Raw genomic sequence first — 7,338 nt, 5'->3', positions numbered from 1 at the left:
AAGGCAACCTAAGCACTGATTATCTAAAATATAATATCCCAGCATAGATGGCCATGACCATTTCTACGCCAGATCGACGTACATTATCAATCAACATAAACGAATAAAAACCCAAAAATTTAAATTACATAAGAAGATATTATTACCTTATTCCCTGGCTTATTTTGATCAACAGATATTTCAGTCTAACGAACAGTTTCAAAATAAATGTAAAAACTGCAGCAATATAATATAAATGAATTCCTTAAAGAACAATTTCAACAAAGAGGGAAGTGCAGCGTCCAAAACGAAAACAAAAGTGGGAGCTAAAGAATTTATGTGTTCTGCAGAGACGATGTATATTGTACATGAATAAAAAATACTGAAAAAGAGAGAGAGAGAGAGAGAGAGAGAGAGAGAGAGAGAGAGACGAAACATTTTATGACAGAAAGAAAGGAACAAAGGCAGTCAAATGAGCGCAATTTATGGAAAACCATCAACTGTGATAAAGAAACATCAGTCGTGAATCTGGAATTTACAACACTAAGATAATATCAGAAGCAGATCTGGGGTAGGAGAGAGAGAGAGAGAGAGAGAGAGAGAGAGAGACTTTAACACAAGGGAATTGAGAAATTCAAAATTCTAGCGTGGTGTTTCTTTGTGAAAGGATAACTGAAAAGTAATCAAGGGTAGGTTTGGAGGAGACTGGAGAAAATAAAATTGTTAACAGAAGAGTAGGAATAACAAGATGGATTTAAAGGTAAACAGAGAGAAAAGAGGATCCAAAGAAGGAAAATTCTAAAAAAGAGAAAAAAAAATGAAATCAGGTTTTGAAGGTTTGATGTTCAAAGTAGGTTTATAGGAACTTGAAACAAAAATATAAAATATGAGAGCGTAGAATATTATGTTATGAGAGAGAGAGAGAGAGAGAGAGAGAGAGAGAGAGAGAGAGATTGAGTATCCTACAAATATTGGATATCGCATTCGAGAAAATGTTTTCATTATACAATCTTTTTACCACCTTTCGCTAAGTACTTTCTCTTCTGTCTTTGAAATTAATAAGATTGTATATGTGAGAATGCACTGTTTTTAGATAGTGATAAATATGTTTTCATAGTATATAACACCGTTGGTTTGTCACCAAACAAAATATTCCAATACTATACCCATATCTGCATATCTACACAAATTACTTTAGTAAAGCGGAAATTTAATTGTAATCTATCCAATAGAGGCACTATATCATAAAACTGGTGTATCAAAAATTATTCAATTAAGAACATCTATACATCTACTCTACACCCAAACCATCGATCAAAGTACAGAAATTCTGTGTAACTATGGGAATATACAGAGAAACCGGCCCGGACATAATGAAGGTAAGTTCTCTAAAGTAGAATATCCTTGTATATATAAAATGAGTATAGGTATACATAGGTATACACACTGTGTTTTATGACGCATAATTGTTCAGTGGCTACTTTCCTCTTGGTAAGGGTAGAAGAGACTCTTTAGCTGCTCTTCTAGGGGGACACTCCAAAATCAAATAATTGTTCTCTAGTCATGTGTAGTGCCATAGCCTCTATATATGGCCTTCCACTGTCTTGAATTAGTTCCCTTGCTTGAAGGTACTCTCGGTAGGCTGTTTTATCTTATGTTTCTTCCTCCTATTCAATTTTTTTAGATTTTATGTTTTATAGATGAAAGATCTAATTCAATGTTGCTACTGTTCTTAGTATATTTTATTTTGATTGTTTATTACTTCTCTTGTAGTCTTTTTTATTTCCTTGTTTCCTTCCCACACTGGGCTTATTAGCATCTTGCTTTTCCAACTAGGGTTATAGCTTAGCTTGTACTAATAATAATAATAATAATAATAATAATAATAATAATAATAACATCAGAATCCTATCAATGACACATCTATAGAAATGACTTTCACAAACTGAAACTTCTTTTAACTATCTCCAATTGTCATTCTTTTAGCTCGTTTTAAACGTTACCTCTGAAAAAATTATTTATTCATTTTATTTCACGTAGTAGAAAGACTGCATTCTAGAAAATCTATCAATTCCTTGCTTCTCAAGCAGTGGCCTCCCAGCTGTGACTTTTCGAACTTGAACAAAGTAATAATAATACAAGATTTCGGGTTAGTGCCCTTCTAACGTAACACTAATTCAATCCAAGAAAACTAGGCCCAACAGTGTCATTGAACCCGCTGAAATATTTACTTTGAAATGCTCACGTGTCTTCTGAGATTCACAACATTGTTGTGATAAATGTGGAACATCGAAAATCCTACAAGTAATGGATAAGCTTCGCGCTTAGACTGGGTGTTATCCAGCTCAGTCTAACTATCTCACAACTGGCGCTATTTTCAAGTATGCAGATTGAATGACAGTTTTCTGGCATCCTGATGTCTCAAGTATACAGAACGGCAAGTAACAGTATGTAACGTTCCATTATTCACGACATGCCGTCTCAGCTCCATTTTACCTTATTCAAATTTCTGACATGATCTGTTCTTGATTAAAAGGTAAAAAGGGTGCAAGATGAATTTGAAGACATTGGAATGCACTGTTGAAAGAGATCTGAACGAATGGATGTAAAGTAGAAGGTAGAAAGTGTAAACAGGAATTTAAACTTTTTAGTTAGTCAAGTAATTCCTATTGTTGGTGGTAAGATATATAACTACACTAAAGTTACGGGTTGCTAAGCAGCAAGGACCAATGCCTTGCACAGACAAAATGAATCTGTGACCAACCAACCAAAACCTACAAGGAAAGCAATTTCTTCGAATCTCTAACGGGGCAAATAACAAGCAAAAAAGGTGGGAGGGAGATACAACAATGGAAAGGCTTGGTATAATATAAGACAACATTAATCAGCTCGTTCGTTGTAATCTATCCCCCCCCCACCAATAAAAACTAATAAATAAAAGCGAAAATCGAGCCTTTTATAACCATAAATTTTCCTTAGTCGGGGCCAAAGATGCCTTGCACTTTGCAGTAACGGCCTCCTTCAGACACAAAAGGATCTCCAGCCCAGTAATCCTCCGGCGCTATTTGTGACAGACATGAGGGGCATTTACGAAAATGGGGGGCAGCTATTCAAACAAAAAAAAAGAGATCCTATCTCTAACAGAAGCAGCGTAACAGATGACTCCCAAACGTCGCCATAAAACTGCAACAATGGCAAAAATAAAAGTCATAGTCTTCCAGGCGAATCAAAATACTATCATTCGAAGCTGAAAAGTAGAGGAGGAGGAAAGAAGAAACTTCTTTTTATTGTACGTAGGAAAATTTTCCATGCTGCTAATGGACTAGAGACAAACATCTAACATTAAATGAAATTGCCTTCTACTAGGAATGGGGCCCATTCAGGAAACGCCATTAGGGGACAGCCCGTACAGTAACAGTCTTAAGTGGGATCCTGATAATTAGGTCCAGTGCGCTGTTTAGCAATAGCATGTAACGCCCCCCCCCCCCTTTTTACGATTCTCTGGTGTATTGTACCATCATGTATAGTATCCTTCCTTACTCTCTCTCTCTCTCTCTCTCTCTCTCTCTCTCTCTCTCTCTCGGGAGTACCATGTATTGATATTATCACTATTGTCTCTTGATTTCTGTCTCTCAAAAATATAGTATCTAGTTGTGATCATCATCTTTAGCTTATATTTTGTCATGAATTAAATTTATCTTATTATAATAATCTACTTAAATCTCTCTCTCTCTCTCTCTCTCTCTCTCTCTCTCTCTCTCTCTCTCTCTCTCGCAAGATTGCAATCTCTGTGGGAGGAGGACACTCGTTTAGTTAATATCCTAAAGTATCTGGAAAATATAACCGCCTGCATGGTGCGAGTTTCAGTGTTAAGTAAATTGACATCCATTTAGGTCTTACGTATGGCGTTATTTATTATTTGCATTACGTTTTGGGATTAAATCTCGCAAAATACAACTAAAGACCTATCCTTATTCTTCTTCACCCAAGGGTAACTGCACTGTAAATGTGCAGTGGCTACTTTCCTCTTGGTAAGGGCAGAAGAGACTCTTTAACTATGGTAAGCAGCTCTTCTAGCAGAAGGACACTCCAAAATCAAACCATTGTTCTCTAGTCTTGGGTAGTGCCATAGCTTCTGTACCATAGTCTTCCACTGTCTTGGGATAGAGTTCTCTTGCTTGAGGGTACACTCGGGCAAACTATTTCATCGTATTTCTCTTCCTCTAGTTTTGTTAAAGTTTATAAAGTTTAAATAGGAGATATTTATTTTAATGTTGTTACTCTTCTTAAAATATTTCATTTTTCCTTGCTTTCTTTCCTCGCTGGGCTATTTTCCCTGTTGAAGCCCCTGGGCTTATAGCATCCTGCTTTTCCAACTAAAGTTGTAGCTTAGCAAGTAGTAATAATAGTAATAATAAAATGTCTCTCTCTCTCTCTCTCTCTCTCTCTCTCTCTCTCTCTCTCTCTCTCTTAATAAGTTCCACTCCTGTTTACTCGGCTGAGTAAAAAAAAAAATTACAATCTACTAAAAGACACAAGACCCAGCGCCCGACCCCTCCACACAAAAGCTTCGACTACCGTTGAGTGACGTCAATACCCCCGCGTCAATAGCAGTGGAGACCGGTCGTGGAGGGCAAAATAGCACGGCAGTATCAAGGAGGACGTTATGGCTGACATCCAAAATGCATGATGCCTCTAAGAAGGAGTCTCCCGACTGCCAATTCTTTGCCTGCCTTGATAGCAGGATATGGTAAGTCTTGGTCTCCTGATCCGCAACTCAACATCAAGATGTGACAAGATCAAGTCGATTTATAAGTAATTCGCTAGACAGATAACATATTAATTGATCTTTTAATCATTAACAGTTTGTTGGCAGGATATAGCATTCATTAGTTGACAGATCAATCCATGGTATAATATCATATTAACTAGTTTATATATATATATATATATATATATGTGTGTGTGTGTGTGTGTGTATGCATATATTTACATATACATATATGTATGTGTATATATGCAGTATATATATATATATATATATATTGGAAGCAGGATATAAAAGTGATTAATTACCTGATAATACGCTAGTATGATGTAATACTGAATGGTTTCCTAAAACGCAATTCGAAAGCATGATGTACAATTTGCTATCAGGGTATCATATATTTGTTTAAAACAGGCGATAGCTAATGGCAGCTGAAAAGATCAATCAGTATTAATATAGCCTAAAATTCCTATGTGTACCTATTTGCAAATAGAACATATGAATAATTTGTCCCTCCATAGCATTACACTCCAAAATCAAATAATTGTTCTCTAATTTTGGGTAGTACCATAGCCTCTGTACCAGTCTTCCACTGTCTTGGGTTAAAGTTCTGCTTGAGGATGCACTCGGGCACACTATTCTATCTTAATTCTCTTGCTCTTGTTTTGTTAAAGTTTTTATAGATTATATAAGAGATATTTATTTTAATGTTGTTGCTCTTCTTAAAATATTTTATTTTTTTCGTTTCCTTTCCTCACTGAGATATTTCCCTGATGGAGCCCCTGGCCTTATAGCATCCTGCTCTTCCAACTAGGGTTGTAGCTTAGCAAATAATAATAATAATAATAATAATATTGATGTTGTTTTAGATTGCCTGGCCCTTACGACCAGGCACGGGCTCTTGCAGCCCATGGGTATATTGATAACTAATTAAATATAATATATCCTAAAGCTAATTTAGCATATGTGACATTTGCTAACAGGGCATGATAAGAGTTCGTCTCTTGGTAAAATAGATGGTAGAGGAGACTTTTTAGCCCTGGTAAGTAGCTCTTCTAGGAGAAGGACACTCCAAAATCAAACCATTGTTCTCTAATCTTGGGTAGTGCCATAGCCTTTATACCATTGTCTTCGACTGTATTGGGTTAGAGTTCTCTTGCTTGAGGGTACACTCGGGAACATTATTCTATCTTATACCTCCTCCTTTTATCTGTTAAAATTTTCATAGTTTATATAGGAAATATTTATTTTAATGTTGTTACTGTTCTATTTTCCCTGGGCTATTTTCCCTGTTGGGGCCCTTGGGCTTGTAACATCCTGCTTTTCCAACTAGGGTTGTAACTTAGCAATTATCATAATAATCATAATACTGAACATTGACACAATATGAAAACGAAAACAGTTAAAAAAAAAAAACATTTAATCTAATATTTTTATGCATATAGAATCTATGTATACTAAAAAAATAACAAGCATAAACACCAACATACAATGTATTCCTTCACGGTAAATACAGCATAAAAAAATTCCATAAATTCTAAACCCCAATACAATGTATGATTTTATCAAAGATCTCTCACATCTTTCATGGTGAAACGCAACACTCTAATTCAGCAATATGCAAATAGCATCGAGATATCATACCGGGGAGAACAGGAGAGGTAATACGGAAAAGGTCTTACTCTGGCGTGTACCAGAGGCTGTTATCTAGCGTGTACCCAAAGCCAAAGAGTATATCTCGATGCTGCTTATATATTCCGTTCCCTGATAGACAGAAAACCCAATGACTCCCGAGTATCTGCATTGAATCACTCTTAATAAAACTGATAAAGTTCCAGGAAAAGCACTCTTTTACCGGGTCGAGAGAGAGAGAGAGAGAGAGAGAGAGAGAGAGAGATAAACTTTAGGAACAAAATCCTTTCGAAAATGACTGCTAACGAGCAGACAGAACTGGGGGGATACGGTCTACCTTTGGAATTTGTTTTTGGTGAGATTTTATATATATATATATATATATACACATACATATATACAGTATACATATACATATATATACATATACATATATATATATATATACATATATATATATATATATATATATATCTGTGTGTGTATGTGTTTGTGTGTGTGAGCGCGCGCGCGTGTGTGTATTTGCATATAAATAACAATGAGCCATACATTTCAACCTATATATACCTTTAGAGAAAAAGCAACACTACGCTGTTTCCAACATTTATACTTTAACTGCTGCATCATGAATGGAAAATACCTTCCATAACACCGTACTCTTACTCCTCCTGGATATAAGACTGTCTTTTCAAAGTATCAGGTATGCCAGCCATTCACCCATTACGCTCTCTCTCTCTCTCTCTCTCTCTCTCTCTCTCTCTCTCTCTCTCTCATCCAAATTCATAGCAATCCATTATTTCAACAAGACCAAACCAACTCCAAACTACGATCTATCACTTCACCTGCCGCGTAATTGGCAGATAATGTCTGGTCCTAGTTTGGATAAAGAGAAGGATACTGCGCTGATCGTGTATACGTGTTTGGTCTTTTAAGACATTATGCTAAAGCTATCCAGTACC

General features: G+C 36.0%; 1 pseudogene; it reads right to left on the bottom strand.

The window, feature by feature from the left end:
* Nucleotides 1-2,954: 2,954 nt before the first annotated feature.
* The window catches only part of LOC137620472 (serine/arginine repetitive matrix protein 2-like), a 62,606-nt pseudogene continuing 58,222 nt past the window's right edge, over nt 2,955-7,338 (bottom strand).

This window comes from Palaemon carinicauda, chromosome 27 (assembly GCF_036898095.1).
Source record: "Palaemon carinicauda isolate YSFRI2023 chromosome 27, ASM3689809v2, whole genome shotgun sequence".
Taxonomy (NCBI): domain Eukaryota; kingdom Metazoa; phylum Arthropoda; class Malacostraca; order Decapoda; family Palaemonidae; genus Palaemon; species Palaemon carinicauda.
Note: the sequence above shows the minus strand (reverse complement) of the source record. Positions and strands in the feature narration are given on the sequence as shown.